This window comes from Heterodontus francisci, chromosome 2 (genome assembly GCF_036365525.1).
Source record: "Heterodontus francisci isolate sHetFra1 chromosome 2, sHetFra1.hap1, whole genome shotgun sequence".
Classification (NCBI taxonomy): domain Eukaryota; kingdom Metazoa; phylum Chordata; class Chondrichthyes; order Heterodontiformes; family Heterodontidae; genus Heterodontus; species Heterodontus francisci.
In genome coordinates, this window is record NC_090372.1 from 134496680 (window position 1) to 134517331 (window position 20652).

At 42.0% G+C, this 20652-nt stretch overlaps 1 protein-coding gene and 1 long non-coding RNA gene across 6 annotated transcripts in view; one reads left to right on the top strand and one right to left on the bottom strand.

Moving 5' to 3' along the window:
• The window catches only part of LOC137347116 (tensin-3-like), a 547175-nt gene that overhangs the window by 188445 nt on the left and 338078 nt on the right, over positions 1–20652 (top strand). The gene's annotated exons all lie outside the window — the stretch shown is intronic.
• LOC137347146 (uncharacterized) overlaps positions 1–20652 on the bottom strand; it is a 102588-nt gene that overhangs the window by 9316 nt on the left and 72620 nt on the right. Inside the window, exon 2 of the long non-coding RNA XR_010968873.1 lies at positions 1286–1419. This is a non-coding gene — a long non-coding RNA (uncharacterized lncRNA). The remainder of the gene's footprint in view (positions 1–1285; positions 1420–20652) is intronic.

The following is a 20652-nucleotide window of genomic DNA, read 5'->3' on the forward strand; positions in this document are numbered from 1 at the left end:
AGCCTGGCCCCAAGCGCGCACATGAAAAAAAAACAGTGGGTAGGCACAGCAGGCCTTAGCAACTACAGGCTAGTTAATTTAACATCAGTGGTGGGTGAGGTTTTAGAAACAATAATCAGGGAAAAAATCAACTGGCACTTGGAGAGGTTTGAGTTAATTAAGGATAACTAGCACAGATTTGTAAAAGGCAGATCATGCTTGACTAATTGAACTTTTTGATGAAGTAACAGAGAAGGTTGATGAAGGGAATGCGGTGGATGTTGTCTATATTGATTTTAAGAAAGCATTTGATAAAGTACCAAATAAAAGGCTGGTTAACAAAATTGAGGCTCAAGGAATAAGGGTGTCTGTCCCATTGGATAAAAATTTGCTCAAGGACAGAAAACAGTGAGTCGTAGTAAATGGTTGTTTTTCAGACTGGAGGATGGTAGACAGTGGTGTTCCCGAAGGGTCAGTGGTGGGACCACTGCTTGTTCTGCTATATATAAGTGAGTTGGATCGTGGAATACAGAGTAGAATTTCAAAATTTGCCAATGATACCAAACTTGGAGGAGCGATAAACAGTGAGGATAATTGGAACTGCCTGCAACAGGCAGAATGGGCAGTCAAGTGGCAGATGAAATTTAACACTGACAAGTGTGAGGTGATGCATTTTGGCAGAAGGGATAGCATGAGGCAATATAAACTTAATGGTGCAGTTTTAAAGAATGTGCAGAAACAGAGTGCATGTGTATCGCTCTTTGAAGGTGGCAGGACATATTGAGAGAGTGGTTAGTAATGCCTATGGGATCTTGGGCTTCATAAATAGAGACATTAAGTGCTGAACCTTTATGAAGCTCTATAGGCCCCCACTAGAGTATTACATCCAGTTCTGGTCGTCACACTTTCGGAAGGATGTGTGGGTCCTTGAGAGGGTGCAGCGGAGATTTACAAGAATGGTTGGGGGATTTTAGTTACAAGGTTAGGTTGGATAACCTGGGGTTGTTTTCCCTGGAGTAATGGAGATTGAGTGGAGATTTGATAGAGATGTTCAAGATTATGACAAGCTTAAATAGGTTAGACAATGAAAAACTGTTCCCATTAACTGATGGTACAAGGACTAAGGGACAGAGATTTTAGGTTTTGGGCAAGAGATGCAGGGGAATATGAGGAAGAAGTTTTTTATGCAGCGAGTGGTAATGACCTGGAAGCGCAGACAATGAATTTTTTCAAAAGGAAATTGGATGGGCACTTGAAGAAAATAAACTTGCAGGGCTATGGGGATCGAGCAAAGGAGTGTACTTACTGCATTGCTTTGCGGAGAGCCAGCATGGACTTGATGGGCCGAATGGCCTCCATCTATGCTGTAACTGTCTCTATGACCATGCTCAGAAAGAAAATGCAGTCTTGGTTTGTCTTTAATTTGCTTCGCCCACTGCTCTGCAAAGGAGGGGAGACAATTAAAACAATTTAGTATTGAATCTTAAAACTGCTAATTCAGGTTTAAGTACTGTAGAAAGTGATTGAAAATGGTGAGTCACAGTGCAAGATCATAGGGCTCAATCTGGCAATCAACAAATTCCAGCCGAGCAAACTGCATTGTCAGAACAAATAGAGTGTCTCAATGTGTCAAGTGAAAGCTAATTGGAACACAAGTTGCAAACAAGTATCAGTACTGTAGGTTACACCTCTGGATTTGAGTGCTGGCATTTAATGCATGGAGTAGGATAGAATTGGCTGGCTAAGGCATGGAATGCAATTCTCATCTGGGAGCAATCTCGCTTGTCTGGGAGACTGAAGGTTTGCACAAGATGCTCTTAAAGGCAGGGAGGGATCTCATTCTGCAAAAGTGGTTTGGGTGGGAATTCCAAAGGGCAAGGCCATAGTGATTTATACATTGGAGCAAAAGGCGAGCAGAGATAATGCATTCATTTGAAATTGGACGAACAGAGGTTATGAACGGGGGTTTATGCTGATGAGATTGCACAGATATGATGCTCCTGCAAGAGCACAATTTGCAGTTATGTAACACCTTCAATGTGGAGGCATATTCTGGAAAATGGATACTGAGCCAAAGAGTGTAATAGGTGACAAAAAGCTTGGTAGAAGAAGTGGGTTTTAAAGAGGTCCTTAAAGGAGGAGAGGGAGCTAGAGAGGGATTGAGGGGGGGAAATCCAGAAAATGGGGTTGAAGTGACTGAAGGTGAGGCTGCTGATGGTGGGGTGGTGGGAAGGGGTGAAGCACCAGTGGCCAGAATCAGAGAGATGATAGTTTCAATGGGGTGAGTTTTACAGAGACAGTTATGGATGAGGCCATGATGGGGTTTAAGCTCAGGATAAAAATTAGCTGGTGTTTGAAAAGGATGCCAAGGTCACAAACATTCTTGTTCACCTTAGATGGTGGCCAACGGGAGGAATGGAATCTGAGGTAAGAATACATTTTGTTGCAGAGGCTGAAAACAATGTTGATCTTCCCAATATTTACCTGCAAAAAATTGCAGCTTATTGTCTTATACTTCTAAAAGACCTTTTCATGGATGTCTCTTTACCAGGCTGATAAATCCTAGTTGCTGCAGGTTTTTTTAAACTCAAACTTTTGACGTTGGGGATCAATTCTTGTGGCTACCTTTAGTGCTTGAAATTTTCTCTTCTTTCAGAATGGATGCAATATTGAAGGTGCAGTTTGACCACAGTACTGTAAAGTTGAATTTTGTTACTGGCCTAGTAATCAAGAGACCCCAATTAATCCAGAAAATGAGTTCAAATCCCACCATGGCAGTTTGAGGATTTGAATTCAGTTTCAAACAAAATCTCAAAATAAATTACGCAGCTGTCGGTTTGTAGTAAAAATCCAACTGGTTCATAAATGTCCTTTAGGGAAGGAAACCTGCCACCTTTAGCAGATCTGGCTTTTATGCGTCTTCTGTCCCATATAATGTGGTTGATCTGCCCTTCCTTGTATTCTAAGATTTGGGCTAGGTAATTCAATATTCTGTTGACTTTCTTGATTGCTGCTCTGCATTGGTTGGACATGTTTAGCATGGAGTTACTAAATCTCCTCAGCCTCGCTCACAGCTAGTTCACCACCATTCATGGAGTGCATGTCACACCTATTTTTCCTTCCTGCTCACTTGCCCAATTCATTCTCTAATATTTAAGCTGCTTTCTGCAGTTCCACTATTTTTCCCAGTTTGGTATTATTTGTACACTCGACCACTTTGCATCAAGTTTCTGAATGCGGGTCATTTATGTAAATTAGAAACAATAACGGATCCAGTACTGAGGCATGGCGCACCCTATTTGGTACGTCCCCCAGTTTACCATAACTCCTATAATGATTACCAACATTTTGCATGAGAGAAAAACAGACAATGGTGCATTTTCAAAAACCAGTCAAAATGTCGAATTTAATGCCTGCTGTTTTCTCTTTAAAAAGTTACAAATCACTGCTGCCAGACCTGGGATGCCCTCCTACCCTGTTGCTTTCCAGCCCGTGCCCTCCCTAAGGATGCTAAGGTTGCAAGCCAACAGATTCAGCCTGATGTGGCAGCCTGGAAGGTTGATAGATTTGGAGTCAAAGGCACAAAGGTGTTTTGAGGAGCATTAAAGATTCTTTTGATTTTGCTAGGATTCAGCCATGGAAAATGTTGACTCCGCCAAGACTGCAATCGGACAGGCAATATAGCTGCAGCTTTGAAATCAGTGGGAAATGTTGAAGAATCAGATGTCAGTGTACATGTGAAAACTGACACTGTATTTTTAAGATGATGCTGAAAGTTACCATGCAAGTGATGAAAGGGAAAAGTCTAAGGACAGAATCCTGGGTGTGCCAGAGATGGTCATGGGGGCATGGGAGGTGCTACAGAGAAAGACCACACAGAAAGGCAGTGGAAAAAAGTCAAATAGTCCACAATCTTGAAGGAACAGGAAGGTTAAGGAGGACAAATAAGACTGAGAGCCACAGTCACACAAAGTGTCATTCACAACATTGAAAAGAGCTGTTTAGTCTTTATGTTGCTTTCTGGTTCCCAGATGTTGGAAAGAATCACACTTGGAAAAGGCTGGACTCAGTCGTGTTTATTACAGCACCATGCTCTGTGCTTTGGAACCTGATTCAACTGGTTCTTGTGTTACATATAACATGGCTTCCCAGTGCAGCCGTGAATGTGGCCCCTCACTGGTACACTTACACATAACAGCTATTTCCTAGCTAATTGGTTTCTAACGCTTTACAGATAGTATAACAATATACACATATATAACATCCCTCTTTCTTTAAAACATAATGCCCCTATGTAAATATAACTCTCAATATAAATAAAGATGATTATCATCTGACTTGTGGAAATAATTTGAATCCCTTCTTAGAGTCTTTTATAGTGTGTATTTAAAAAAATATATTATTCATGGTATCGCTTGGGTGGTAAGATGCTGTGCCTCCATCTTGTAGGTTTGGCATTTGTTGCTCTTAGTGGTGAATTGGCACGTTGTACAGACGATGTTGTGTCACTTGCTGGTGATGGCATCTGTAACTCCTCGTCTTTGCTGGTCTCATCTCTAATTTGACTCAGTTTCGATGGTGTTACATTCACTAGGTGATGAATCTTTATGCCTAGATCTTCTCTCTCATGTTTCTCCTGTGGTGACAACTGAGATAGGGTGCCTGCCAACACCATTTCTCTTCATGGCTTATATTTCAGAGTGAAATCATAACTCTGAAGCCTCAAGAGTAACCTCTGTAGTCTTGCTGATGCTTTACATATATTTTTCTTGTAGATCTACTCCAGTGGACGATGATCACTCTCCACTGTGAACTTTCTCCCATGGAGATATGTGTGGAACTTCTCACATCCATACACGACTGCCAAAAGCTCTCTATCTATGTTGGTATATCTTGTCTCAGCAGATGTCAGAGCTTTGGACACAAATGCTATTGGCTTTCCCTCTTGTACCAGGGCTGCTCCCAGTCTTGTTGTGGAAACATCTACTTGCAGAGTGACAAGTTTCTTTCTGTCATAGTATGACAGACATGTCTCCTTGCATAATACCTCTTTGAGTTTGTTGAAACCCCTGTCATGTGACTTTAACCACTGATACTCTACATCTTTCATTAGCTCCCGCAGGTTTGCTGTGTGTTCTGACATGTGCGGAATAAAAGAGCTCATGTATTGTATCAAACCAAGGAAACTTCTCAACTCTCTCTCATGTCTTGGGGCTTCCATCCCCGAGATGGCAGAGATTCTTTCAGGGCTCAGATTAATTCCGTCAGGTGTGTACACCATTCCGAAGAACTGGCATTCTGTCACTTTCACAATGCATTTGTCTGCATTTAGCTTAATCCCAGCTATTCTGGTTCTCTCCATGGCTTCATGTAGATGGTTGTCATGATCTTTTCCATCTGCACCATATATCTGCATATCATCAGCTATGCTGACTACTCCCTTGGATCCCCTGCATGTCCCGTCTGCTTTCTGTTGGAACACATCCTGGCTCACTTTGAGGCCAAAGGGTAGACACAGGAATTTGTACCGTCCAAAGAGTGTGTTGAATGTTGTCAACAGTGAAGATTCTGCGTCTAGCTTCACATTCCAGTAACCATTTCTGGCATCAAACTTGCTGAAAACTTTTGCCCCTGCCAGTGCTGTTGTGATTTCTTCCAATGTTGGAATAGAATAGTGATCCCTTTTTATTGTTTGGTTAAGATCTTTGGGATCAAGGCAAATTCTTAGCTGTCCATTTGGCTTCTCTCTCACCACGATGGAATTTACCCAATCTGTAGGCTCTGTGACTCTGGCGATCACCTTCTTTTCTTCCATTTCTCAGAGCTCTGTTTCAAGCTTTCCTTTTAGTTCTACTGGTACTTTACGTGGGGGATGAATCACTGGTTTCGTCGCTGGGTCAATAGTGATGTGATACTCAAAATCTTCGAAGCATCCAACCGTCTCATCAAGACACACAGTGCATTTGTACCAGATCTTCTTTGCTTCTTATCGGAGGGCGCTTTTCAATGGGTGTACTATCTTCAACCCTCAATGTCACCTCCTTCACCTCATGGTTTACTGAGATAATCTGCAGCTCTTCACAACTGCTCAACCCCAGGATAGTTGGACCATCTGTTTCTGTGAAGTAGAACATACAGTTAATGTCTTTTCCTTTGTGTGTCCTTCTGATTTGGGTTGTTCCCAGCTGTTGTATCTCAGTTCCCCGTATGCTGTTAGCATGACGTTGTTTGGTTTCAGAGCACCTTCCCTTGGATAACCATTTTTCTCCAAATTTTCAGGAAAGATCTGCTGGTATAGTCTGAGCGGGATGATGTTACTCTGCACTCCAGTATCAATCTTCACCTTCAGGTTTATCGTTGTGGGCTTATTTCTCAGCCTTTTCCTGATCTGAATGGTTGTGTGAATTTCTTTTCTCTGGGAACTGTCGCTTCCAGACATTTCATACAACTCTATGTTTCCCATGTCTATCATGTTCTCAAACCCATCGCCATCTTCCAGCGTATGGATGTTTTGGATTCTTTCACTATTCCTTCGCCCTGTTAGTCTGGCTCTGATGACTCGTCTATCACCTTCTTGCCTTGTTCTGCGCATCTTTTCCCAGTGATTGGTCTTTCCGCAAGCTCTGCAGATTGATCCATATGCAGGACATTTTCTTCTATCTGTGAATTCATGTGGTCGTTCACAGCTCCTGCATGTCTTTCTCTCTGTTTGGTGTACATTCTTTATTTGTTGTTTCACTGCGTCGACACTGCTGCCTGTCTCTTGGCTTAACTGAAGGCTAGCCATTTGGGAGGTCAGAGTCTTCATCTGTCTGCTCGTGGCTTCATGTGCTCTGGCAGCATCTACAGCCTGTGATATTGTGAGATTGTCCTGTCCAATCTGTACTTCAGGATGCGCAGAACCCCAAATGAGCTGATCTATCAACTGTTCATCTGTGTCCTTAAATTTACATTTTCTGGCTGCATTTTTCAATCTTGCTACAAAATTGTCAATAGGCTCACCTAGTTCCTGTCTGAGGTCTTGAAATTCATATCGGTATGTCCGATGATTTGATTTGGCTGGAGATGGGTGCTGAATCTTTCAAAAATTTTGTCTGGGTTTCTGCTGTCCTCTTCGCTTAGGTCCCAGCTGTTTAAATTTAATATAATTTCAGTATATTCACACCTAATCTGTACTAATGCTTTGTCTTTCAACACACCATTAACATATTGTTTGCCTTTGCTCCGTGACCTTTTGGTCAGCTATGTGGCCTTGTCCAATCTGCACCTTCTCCTTTGTTATCTCTTGCCCAACCCCCACCTCACTTGTTTATAATCTGTGACTTTTCTAATATTTGTCAGTTCCGAAGAAGGATCGCTGACCCGAAACGTTAACTCTGCTTCTCTTTCCACAGATGCTGCCAGACCTGCTGAGTGATTCCAGCATTTCTTGCTTTTGTTTAAATTTAATCCTTTGTCTCTAGCCCACAGAAAAATATAGCTGACCCTCTCCTCTTCACTCGTGCCTTTTAGGAAACTACTGAATGCCAAATTGCACTTCTCAAACTTCTCAAATGCCTGTACGACATCATCAGCTTCCCAATTCATCATGGGCTGTAGCAGTGCATTCATTCCTGTCCCAGCTGACTTTTTTTTTTGAGTTTTTGCACGAGTCGCTCAGTTTTTCTTTCTCTCTCACTGGCACTAATTTGGATCACTTTTCCCAATGTGATGCTTTTAAAAATGTTCTAGGTTTACTCACATACGCTAGTTGCCACCATGTTTCATCTTTATGTTGCTTTCTGGTTCCCAGATGTTGGAAAGAATCACACTTTAAACTTGGAAAAGGCTGGAGTCAGTCTTGTTTATTACAGCACCATGCTCTGTGCTATAGAACCTGATTCAACTGGTTCTTGTGTTACATATAACATGACTCCGCAGTGCAGCTGTGAATGTGCCCACCCCCCCCCCCCCCCCCAAAACTGGAACATTTACACATAACAACTAGTTCCTAGCTAATTAGTTCCTAACACTTTACAGATAGTATAACAATATATAACATATATAACAAGAGTGATCTTGATGATATGGGCTGGTTGGAAACCAGATTGAATATACTTGAACAAGGAGAGGCGAGAGAGGTGGGCATGTGGTGGAACTTTGAGAAATACTAAGAAGCAGTGTGGTAGTTTGAGAAAATAGACATGTCAGGGGTGGACTTTTCAAAAGAACATGTCAGCAATCTTTAACATGAACAACACAAAGAAAACTCTACTCCCAGTGTTGTTGGCTTCAATTTGTACATTCCAACAAAGACTTGCTGATGTGTATGGAAACCATTTCAAGACAAAAAACATTATATACTATAGATGCGAAAGGATCAATCATAGGTAAATGCTGTGAGCTGCTGTTACGTACTTCATATTTATTGCAAATTGAATTGTGGTGTTAGCTGAGGCTGTTGAAGTAAACCTGCTGGGACTTGCTAAGGCATTGCTATTCTGACACATTCTGAATTAATAAAACATTGTAAATGCTTTGCAAATAGAGATGGTTTTACCTTAAACAATGAAAAAAACAGCACATTCGGATTTATTCCATCACCTGGAATTATTGATGCTGAATTTTGGTAGCAGTTGGCCCAATCTCCCACTAACACTGCAAAAAGATCAGTGGAACTCCTGGAGAAACCAATTAAAAGTGGTTGAAAATGCTGTTTCTCCTGGAGTTCTGCTGAAGATATGTTGGGATTTCAAGAGAATCCCTGCAGAAGATCAGGGCTATTATGTTCTACAAGATGGCACACTCATTCTTTGCTTAGTAGTTACTGAACATTTTGGTTTCTGATGGTCCTTTGGAAATGAGAACTGAAAAGATTGCTGAACTGCACAAAAGACCCGATTGCTGGAAGCCAATAGCTGAGGTATTGCCCTAATGTACACTTGAAGAACATTGCCTTGCATTGATTGAAGGTGAGGCTGCAGGAAACACCACTTACAATCTGACAAGACCCATTTCTGAGGACTGGAAGCCAACCATCTAAATGTAAGTGACTCCAATGCTGGAAGTTCAGCTGAGGTCAGAGCTCTGTGTCTGGGAAGAAGGCTTACCCTAGAGTTGTGCCCAGATCAAAGGAGGACGAAAGCTCCTGCCACATGTACGTAATATTGCGCACTTATTTTTCCTGTGGATTAATGTAAACATGGCCCCTCTGCATAACCGCATTCTGTTTAACAGTTAAATGCAATTTTATTACATTCAGAAGTCTCACTGGCTGAAAAGTTTCATTTGGCAATTACAAATCTGTAACCAAAGTTAAGGAGCTTATATAGCATGGACCATTTTAATGAAAGAATTTTTGAGAAAGGGTAATGGGCTGTAATGTACAGTGTAGTCTTTCAGTACATTGCAAAAATATGACTCGCTCTTCATTTCAACAAGCAAACCTGTCGGGTGTTAATAACTAAATGAACCTTTTAGCCTTGATCAGGCTTTCAGATATTGTTTTTCTGAGTTGCGAACAGCTGCTGTTTCACTGAAATCCCCATTTCCACAGGGTATAGAAGGAGTCCAGCTGTAACTGTTAACCTCGAAAGCTGAGAAAGTATAATTGAGTGATAGTTATAATTACTGCAGCTTTGTTCAGTGCTGCTCGAACAAACCAAACCTAAGGCATAACATCTGTATCATATTGTAAAGCCCATGGTCTCGGTGTGAAGGAATTTTTCTGGTGACCTGAAACTTGTAGTATGAATGCAAAACATTTTAAGCCGCCAAATGGCTTTGAAGTCTTATTCTGTGATGTTGGATTTGAAAACAGTGTGCTCATCAGAATGGTTTAGGCCAAGAATGTGTGGGAGGAGAGAGATGTCATGTTTGCTGACAGCTCAGCAGGTTTAGACAGTGAGTAGGTTCAATCCATTGTCTATGCAGAGGTGAATGTAGGAATGCTGCAGTTCACCTCACTACATGACTTAGGAAGGTAGAAATTAGCCAGATTTCCAGATGCGTTTATATGTGGCCTTCAGGAGTGTGTTGGGACATTTTATTACATTAAGAGATAATGTATAAATGCAGTGTTGTTGATGACCGTCAAGATCCAATAGGATGCTGATGTACACTGTCGAGACTCATATGAATAATAATTGTCACTTGGATTAGGTTCCAGAAATTAATCGGCGCTCATGTAACGATAACCCAGTAGAGGAATTAATGCCCCTAGGACCATAACGGAGGGGAGGCGGTGGTGTAGTGGTAATGTCACTGGACTAGTAATCCAGAAGCCTGGGCTAATGCTCTGGGGACATAGGTTTGAATCCCAGTGCGGCAGATGGTGAAATTTGAATTCAATTATAAAGCTAGTCTAATGGTGACCATGAAACCATTGTTGATTGTTGTAAAAACCCATCCGGTTCACTAATGTCATTTAGGGAAGGAAATCTGCTGTCCTTATCTGGTCTGGCCTACATGTGATTCCAGACCCACAGCAATGTGGTTGACTCTTAAATGCCCTCTGAAATGGCCAAGCAAGCCACTCAGTTCAAGGGCTATGAGGGTTGGGCAATAAATGCTGGCCTAGCCAGTGACACCCACATCCCATGGATGAATTAAAAAAAACAGAAAATTGGCAAGACAGATTTCTGTGTCTGATGGGTTGGATGAATAAATTGCGTTTAAACAATAATGTAAATGAGAAAGAAATGTAGGCTGGCCCAAAGTTCCTCAAAGATTTGGCCAGTTTCCTTAATTAACTACAGCAAGAGACCGGAGGAATTCCTTGGAGTTTCCATAAGGTCCAACAAGGGGTGGGGATGAGGCTGAGGATGGGAACTCATGGGGCAATGTTGGAGGTTGGTACACTGAGAGAGAGGCACACTAGCCTGCATCGTGGTGCAATGGACAGCATTGGGGAAATGGGGATACAGACTGGGTTTGGGATAAGGGATTTTATTCCTAGATAGTTGGAACAGACCCTTAAAAATGAAATTGTGGGGAGTTTTAACATTTTGTTCTGGGAAAATGGTAAGATTAAGAAAATTGGTACTGGTAAAGGTAGTTGAGATGTCTTCAACGACCAACAATTTTGTCATTTAATGTCACACCCAAATGATGCACAAGGATGCTGGGTTAGAGAGTGTTAACGCCAGTGTATTTTGTTGAACGATAATTTTCCTTGTTCCACTGGCTGGTGATCTGAATTTGTATTTTTAAAAAATACCTTTCAAAAAGACAAGCTGCCAGCAAATTCATCGTTTAGCTTAAGATGATTACCTAGTATGCTACACTGTATCCTAAATTGCAAAGAACTGTGAGGAGAGAGATAAAATATCTGCTCATTTCCCAGCAAGAACCAAGACCCAGGAAGTTTAAAGGAACTGCTTGTTCTTGTTCTTTTACAAGAGAAAGATACTACGAACTGTTATGTTTGACTGAGTGACAGTCATGTGATAAGCCCCTCCCCATCTGTGGTTTTTAAGCTGGTGTTTTTTCTGCAGCAGAGGGGATGCAACCAGACTCTGACATGAGAAACCCTAAGTGGGGGTCCCCCCCACCCCCCCTTGCTCTCTCGCGCTCTCTCTCTCCATTCCAGCTTGAAAGCTTTCAAATTCTGCTTGTTGCCAGACCACCTTTGCATACTCCGGCTACAATCAGAAACCCCGTTGGAGGAAATCATCCGCATTGCTATCTCCAAGAGACCCACCAAACAGAGACCGAGTGAGCGAGAGAAAGAGGAGCACGGCAGGAGTGGAGAGAGAGCGAGAGGAGCACGGTGGGAGCAGCAGGAGTGGAGCAGGGAAAAATTGAAGAGTGACATCAGAGTGACGTCACAATCAACAGTGAGAGCAGGGAAAGAGAGCCACCGGAGTGAGTATACAGGTAAGCTTTTAATTTAATTTAAATCAAACATAGCATCAAACATCACAGGCATGCAGGTAGGTCTTTGGTTTGGGAAGAAGCTACCTGTTTGGTGAGTAGCTGGTAAGTGATTAAGGTCCATTCTAATCCTAACGTTCAAAATAGTAAGGGAACTAGTGGTAAGCTTAATAAAATATATATATAAGAAAGGAAAATAAAATAAATAATTGAATAAAATAATTAAGTAGTTGATTAAAACACATTAAGGATGGCAGGACAGCTGATGTGTCACGGCTGCAGCATATGGGAGCTCCTGGATGCCAGTGTGATCCAGGGCAAACACGTCGGCAGTAAGTGTTTGCAGCTCGAAGAGCTTCAGCTCAGTCATTGAACTGGAGGCCGAGCTGCAGACACTGCAACACATCAGGGAGGGGGAAAGTTACCTAGATATTTTGTACCAGGAGGTGGTCACACCCCTTAGGATAGGGTCTTCTGATTTGGTCAGTGGTCGGGGACAGGAGAGTGTGGCTGCAGCTGAGGCAGGTAAGGGGACCCAGAGGGCAGGAGTGCAGGAGCCTCAGCCTTTGCAATTGTCCAACAGGTCTGAAGTTCTTTCAGCTTGTTTGGATGAGAGTGGGGCTGCAGGGTGGATGAGTAACCTGACCATGCTACAGGAAGCCATTCAAATGGAGGGAGAAAAAAATGAATGTACTGGTAGTAGGGGACAGTATAGTTAGGGGGATTGATGCTGTTCTCTGCAGTAAAGAGCGAGAGTCCAGATGGCTGTGTTGCCTGCATGGTGCCAGGGTTCAGGACATCTGCTCAGGGCTGGAGAGGAATTTATTGTGGCAGGGGGAGGATCCAGTCATTGTGGTCCATGTAGGTACCAACGACATAGGCAGGGCAAGGAAAGTGGTTCTACAAGGAAAGAGTATGAGGAACTAGGAGAAAAATTAAGAAGCAGAACCTCAAAGGTAATAATTTCTGGATTATTACCTAAACCATGTGCAAACTGGCATAGGGCAAATAAGATTAGAGAAATTCATGCGTGGCTGAAAGACTGGTGTGGTAAAAGTGGGTTCCAGTTCATGGGGCACTGGCACCAGTACTGAGGGAAGTGGTGGCTGTAACGTGGGATGGTCTACACCCAGTGTTCTAGTGAGCCACATAATGAGGGAAGTAGAGAGGGTTTTAAACTGACTATTGAGGGAAGGGATCAAATTTGGGAAGATATGGTAAATCAAGGAGTAGAGTCAAGGCAAGAGAGAAAGCTATTAATATGGGAAATGATAAACAGACTGACTGGAAGGGACAGAGTGTACAAATCTAAGAGTAAATCAACAGATAAGGCTAGAGGTTACAAAAATAATAAAAGGACAAAACTGAAGGCTCTGTATCTGAATGCACGTAGTATTCGAAACAAAACAGGTGAACAGAGAGCGCAAATAGAAATAAATAAGTACAATCTGATAGCCATTACAGAGACATGGCTGCAGGATGACATAGATTGGGACCTGAATATTGAGGGGAATATGGCATTTAGGAAGGACAGGAAGCTAGAAAAAGGTGGAGGGGTAGCTCTGTTAATTAATGATGGTGTTGGCGCAATAGAGAGGGATGACCTAGGTTCAGGATATAGAAGCAGTTTGGGTAGAGATGAGGAATCATAAAGGGAAGGGGTCACTTGTGGGAGGGGTGTACAGGCCACCTAACATTAACCACACTGTAGGACGGGGTATAAAGGAAGAAATAATGGCAGCTTGTCAGAAAGGTACAGCGATAATTATGGGGGATTTTAACCTACATATAGACTGGAAAAATCAGATGGGCAGAGGTAGCCTAGATGAGGAGTACATATTGAATTTTTTGAGGAGGTGACGAGATGTGTAGATGAGGGTCAACCAGTTGATGCATGGACTTCAGTAAGGCTTTTGATAAGGTCCCACATGGGAGATTAATTAAGAAGGTTAGAGCCCATGGGATCCAAATTGGATCCAAAATTGACTTAGTGGCAGGAGGGTTATGGTCGAGGGTTGTTTTTGCAATTGGAAGCCTGTGACCAGTGGTGTACCGCAGGGAGCGGTGCTGGAACCTTTGCTGTTTCTAGTGTACATTAATGATTTTGACATGAATATAGGAGGTTTGATCAGTAAATTCGCAGATGGCATGAGCGAGAGTCCAGATGACGGTGTCGTAAATAGTGAGGAGGAAAGCCTTAGATTACAGGACGATGGAGATGGACTGGTAAGATGGGTGGAGCAGTGGCAAATGGAATTTAATCCTGAGAAGTGTGAGGTGATGCATTTTGGGAGGACTAACAAGGGAAGGGAATATACAATGGATGGTAGGACCCTAGGATGTACAGAGGGTCAGAGAGACTTGGGTGTTCTTGTCCATAGATCACTGGGAAGGCAGCAGCACAGGTAGATAAGGTGGTTAGGAAGGCATATGGGATACTTGCCTTTCTTAGCTGAGGCATAGAATATGAGAGCAGAGAGGTTATGATGGAGCTGTATAAAACGTTAGTTAGGCCACAGCTGGAGTACTGTGTACAGTTCTGGGCACCACACTTTCGGAAGGATGTGATTGCACTGGAGAGAGTGCAGAGGAGATTCACCAGGATGTTGCCTGGGCTGGAACATTTCAGTTATGAAGACAGACTAGATTGACTAAGGTTGTTTTCCTTGGAACAGAGAAGGCTGAGAGGATACCTGATTGAGGTATACAAAATTATGAGGGGCATAGATAGGTAGATAGGAAGAAACTTTTTCCCTTAGCGGAGGGGTCAATAACCAAGGGTCACAGATTTAAGGTAAGCGGCAGGGGATTTGAGGAAAACTTTTTTTCACCCAGAGGGTGGTTGGAATCTGGAACACACTGCCTAAAGGGGTGGTAGAGGCAAGAACCGTAACAACATTTAAGTATGTAGATGAGCACTTGAAACACCATAGCATACAAGGCTACAGGCGAAGTGCTGGAAAATGGGATTAGAATAGATAGGTGCTTGATGGCCAGCATGGACACAGTGGGCCAAAGGGCCTGTTTCTGTGCTGTATAACTCTATGATTCTATGACATAGAATGTTTTCGGGATAATTTCTCAGAACAATATGTTCTGGTGCCAACCAGAGAGCAGGCTATACTAGCCTTGGTATTGTGCAACGCTATAGGTTTAATTAATGCCCTTATAGTTAAGGCGCCCCTAGGGAGCAGCGATCATAATGATTGAATTTTACATTCAGTTTGAGAGAGAGAAGAGTGGGAGACTAGTGAGACCAATATTTAAACTTAACTAAGGGCAATTATGAGGGCATGAAAGCAGAGCTAGCTAAAGTGAACTGGCAAATCAGGTTAAGGGATAGGCCAATAGAGATGCAGTGGCAGACATTTAAGGGGATATTTCAGAATACACAGAATAGATACATTTCAACGAGAAAGAAAAATTCCAAGGGTGGGACCCGCCATCTGTGGTTAACTAAAACAGTTAAAGATAGCATCAAACTTAAAGAAAAATCCTATAATTGCGCAAAGATGGGAGGTAGGTCAGAAGATTGGACAGAATATAAAAAACAGCAAAGAATGACTAAAAGATTGATAAGGAAGGTAAATTAGAGTATGAGAGAAAGCTAGCTAGAAATATAAAGACAGATAGTAAGAGTTTCTATAGATATTTAAAAAAAGAAAAGTTGACAGTGAGTGTCGGTCCTATAGAAAGTGAGTCTGGGGAATTAATAATGGATAATAAGGAGATGACAGATAAATTAAACAGATATTTTGCATCAGTCATCACTATTGAGGATACAAGTAACATCCCAAGATTAACAGTAAGTCAGGAACTGGAAGGGAGGGAGGAACTCGAGAAAATTACAATCACCAGGGAAGTGGTACTGAACAAATTGTTGGAGCTGCGGGCTGACGAGTCCCCGGGTCCTGATGGACTTCATTCTACGGTGTTAAAAGAAGCGGCTAGTGAGATAGTTGATGGATTAGTTTTAATTTTCCAAAATCCCCTAGACTCGGGGAATATAACTCAAAAAAGGGAGGGAGACAGAAAGCAGGAAACTACAGGCCAGTTAGTTTAACATCTGTCTTAGGGAAAATGTTAGAAACTATTATTACAGATGGTATAGCAGGGCATTTAGAAAAATTCAAAGTAATCAGGCAGAGTCAACATGGTTTTGTGAATGGGAAATCATGTTTAACCAATTTATTGGAGTTCTTTGAGGGAGTTACGTGTGCTGTGGATAAAGGGGAACCGGCGGATGCACTGTACTTAGATTTCTAAAGGCATTTGATAAGGTGCCACATCAAAGGTTATTGCAGAAAATAAAAGCTCATGGTGTCGGGGTAACATATTGGCATGGTTAGAAGATTGGCTAGCTAATAGGAAACAGAGAGGAGGCATAAATGGGTCATTTTCTGGTTGGCAAGATGTAACGAGTGGTCTGCCACGGGGATCTGTGCTGGGGCCTCAACTTTTTACACTTTATATAAATGACTTAGATGAAAGGACCAAAGGTATGGTTGCTAAATTTGCTGATGACACAAAGATAGGTAGGAAAGTAACCTGTGAAGAGGACATAAGGAGGCTACAAAGGGGTATAAATAGGTTAAGTGAGTGGCCAAAGACCTGGCAAATGGAATATAATGTGGGAAAGTGTGAAGTTGTCCAGTTTGGCAGGAAGAATAAAAAAGCATATTATCTAAATGGTGAGAGATTGCAGAGCTCTGAGATACAGAGGGATCTGGGTGTCCTAGTGCATGAATCGTAAAGGGTTAGTATGTAGGTATAGCAAGTAATTAGGAAAGCTGATAGAATGTTATTGTTTATCATGAGGGGAGTTGAATACAAAAGTAGTGAGGTTATGCTTCAGCTATACAGGGCATTGGTGAGACCACATATAGAGTACTGTGTACAGTACTGGTCTCCTTATTTTAGGAAGGATATAAATGCATTGGAGGCAGTACAGAGAAGCTTTACTAGACTCATGCCTGGAATGGGCGGGCTGTCTTGCGAGGAAAAATTGGACAGGCGAAACTTGTATCCGCTGGAATTTAGAAGAGTAAGAGGTGACTTGATTGACATACAAGATCCTGATGGGTCTTGACAGGATGGCTGTGAAAAGAATGTTTCCCCTTGTGGGAGAATCTAGAACTAGGGGTCACTGTTTAAAAATAAGGGGTTGCCCATTTAAGACAGATGAGAATTTTTTTCTGTCAGATGGTCGTGAGTCTTTGGAATTCTCTTCCTCAAAAGGCGGTGGAAGCAGAGTCTTTGAATATTTTCAAGGCAGAGGTCGATAGATTCTTGATGAGCAAGGGGTTGGAAGGTTATTGGGGGTAGGTGGAAATGTGGAGTAAACAGTTCAGCCATGAACTTATTGAATGGCGGAGCAGGCTTGAAGGGCTGAGTGGTCTACTCCTGCTCCTAATTCGTTTATTCGTATTTAACCAGTCATCTACTACTTCAAACGAGAAGCCTCAGGACCACCAAATTCAGCTAGAAGCCAGCTGAATAACCACACACCACATACCTTTTTTTTATAGACTCTAACTCAACCAACCTACCTCCCCACTCTGTAACCTATTTGTGTGTGAGAGAGTGAAAGTTGGCACGTTGTTTATTATTTTATTAGTTTGGTTTAGGTACAATCAAGTTAACCTCTTTCTTTGTTAACACAAGAAAACCTGTCTGATTGGTTCTTGTTCTGATCATAGCAAGTAAGTAATTAAACACCTACTGAATTGGCCAGTACATTCACTTTGAGAAAGAATTAAACCTGTTGTGGTCATACAAGGAGAGGGAAAAGAGGGAAACCCGTTAACGCCTCCTCGCTTGACTGTAACAAGAGGCTATGAGAAGAAGTTACCAAGCATGAAACAGCACTACTGCGGTTTTCCTGGAACGGTAGTGTTGGGAACATAGGAACAGGAGTAGGCCATTTAGGACATTGAGCCTTCCCCGCCATTCAATACGATCATGGCTCATCATCCACTTCAATGCCTTTCCCCACACTATCCCCATATCCCTTTATGTCATTGGTATTTCAAAATCTGTCAATATCTGCTTTATAAATACTCAATGACTGAGCTTCCACAGTCCTCTGGGATAGAGAATTCCAAAGATTCACAACCCTCTGAATAAAGAAACTTCTCCTCATCTCGAACCTAAGTAGCTTCCCCCTTATTTTGAAATTGTGTCCCCTGGTTCTAGACTCCCCAACCAGAGGAAACATCTTACCTGCATCTACCCTGTCTATCCCTTTAAGTATTTTGTAGGTTTCAATGAGATCACCTCTCATTCTTCGAAACTCTAGTGAATACAGGCCCAGTTTACCCAATCTCTCTTCATAGGACAGTCCTGCTATCCAGGGAACAAGTCTTGATGAACCTTCATTGCACACTCTCTATGGCAATAATATCCTCTCTAAGGTAAGGGGACCAAAACTGCGCACAATACTCCAGGTGCGGTGTAACCTAGGTTCTATACAATTGAAACAAGACTTCACTACTCCTGTGGATAACCTCACATTTTTCCACCTTATAATCCATCTGCCACGTTCTTGCCAACTCACTGAGTCTGTCCAAATCCTCTTGAAGCCGCTTTGCATCTTCCTCTCAACACACATTCCCATCTAGTTTTGCGTCATCAGCAAACTTCGAAGAAAACATGTTAGGGATCCAAGATTGATTCTATCTTGTCTTAAAGCTGTAGATAGATTGAAGTCACAAGAAAGTAGCTAAGAGAGAGCAATTTTATGATCATAGAGTGCCTTTGAAGATCTAGATCCATCCTATTATTTTCCAGTGTGGGCAAGAAAAAGGGATCTTGCTAGAAAGTTGCAAATAATCAGTGACAGCTGAATTAGGAGTCATTTTTCTTATTTTAAAATTATTGAATGATGCTTGTGGAAATTGACAAAATGAGCAAGAAAGGAAGGCATGTGAGTTGAAGCTGCTATTTTACCGATAACTCCAATGGGTCACAATTTACCTTAAAAATTGCAGTGAGGTTAACGGTACTCACTGTTACGCATGTGCAAATCAGAGAGCAACTATAGGCGAGTGCAGAATTGCAGTTAAATGCGGAAACCTAGATGTTGTGTCAAAGATGTGCTGCTCTGCTGTAAACTGCACACAAACAGCATCTTATTGTCTGGCTCCCCAGTCACATGTATTGAATGGCATGAAGTTCCTGTATTTGCATGGTAGATATGGATTAAACTCATCACAGAAAATTGCGTCCTGTCCATTTCAGGCTAAGTGCCCTTTTTAACGAAATGATAGACCTGTCTTACGAATAAACATCCTCTCTGGCACTAACAATGAACTTTTATAAGCAAAGTGTTACGACCAACTGCTCCTGTCAAAGCCCCTAATGAAAATATATGATTCTGATTGTGGTGGGACCAATGCACTGTTAATTCAATCCTGTCGCTTCACAGATCGGCTAACATATCATTTTAAAGACTTTACAAATTAAACAGAGACCCAGCCAAATTGTACCATCTATTAACTCCCGAATGAGGTTAACCAAACCAGGCGTCTTTAAATTTTCTAATTAAAGAGTTAATTTGTTGAACTAAATTCTTAAACACTATGAAGATATAAACAACATTTAAAGTAGAAAAAATTAGAGTCCTTGCAAATTTACAGTCCAGTGTTGCTCGAAGCCCTCACAGGATGTTGCTTTCCTTCTCCAGCGATTTTCAACAATTAACAACTTGCAAACACTTTCAACAGAAATCAATCTGACTTGAGAATTTTTGAGGGATAAAAGATTGTCACAGTCTAACTTCCCTTTCTTCAATTTAAATTACCAGAGATCTCTCTTTTGGCCTGATTTTTTCTTAGAAATTTGAGAGATAATGATGAACAGACTAAAATCCTATTCCTTCAGTTTAAATGGTTAAGAGCTCTTTTTCAGTTGTCTGAACACCAGTGTCTTCTGTCTGTCTGTTAGAACAAACTGTCTTCAAATCATAAGCCAGTTCAAAACTGAATTGTAACAAATGTATTGCATCAAGCTCACTACCAGTGGCTATATATATCTATGCTAACGAGAATGCACCCTTTGAATCGCAGTCTCCAAATGGCTGTTTCTAAGGCACCTTCCTATAACTCCTAAGGTTTGCTGGTTCTTAAAGCAATACTGATCCCTTGCAAGCCTTAAAGGCTAACCGCATATTCCTGGAAACAAAACTACAGGACCATGGCAACAGAGTCTCATTCCTTCAGATTTTAATTGTTGGAGATTTAAATAAAGTTTTTTTTAATGTTTTATTTTCTCTCTCAAATGCAATATGTCTCTCCTGGCTTGATGCACTTTGTGTACTTGATTTGACATTGAATTAAGTATTCTAACTGAGACTTCCTGGGTCTGTGGCAGGTGGTGAGGGAACCAACAAGAGGGAAAAACATACTTGACATTGTCCTCATCAATCTATCTGCCGCAGATGCATCTGTCCATGACAGTATTGGTTGGAGTGACCACCCCACAGTCCTTGTGGAGACGAAGTCCTGCCTTCACATTGAGGATACTCTCCATCATGTGTGGCACTACCACCGTGCTAAATGGGATAGATTTTGAACGGATCTAGAAATGCAAAACTGGGCATCCATGAGGCACTGTGGGCCATTGGTAGTAGCAGAATTGTCCTCAACCATGATCTGTAACCTCATGGTCCGGCATATTCCCCACTCTACCATTACCATCAAGCCGGGAGGCCAACCCTGGTTCAATGAAGAGTGCAGCAGTGCATGCTCCGAGCAGCACCAGCATACCGAAAAAAATTTGTCAACTCAGTGAAGCTACAACCCAGGACTAATAGCATGCCAA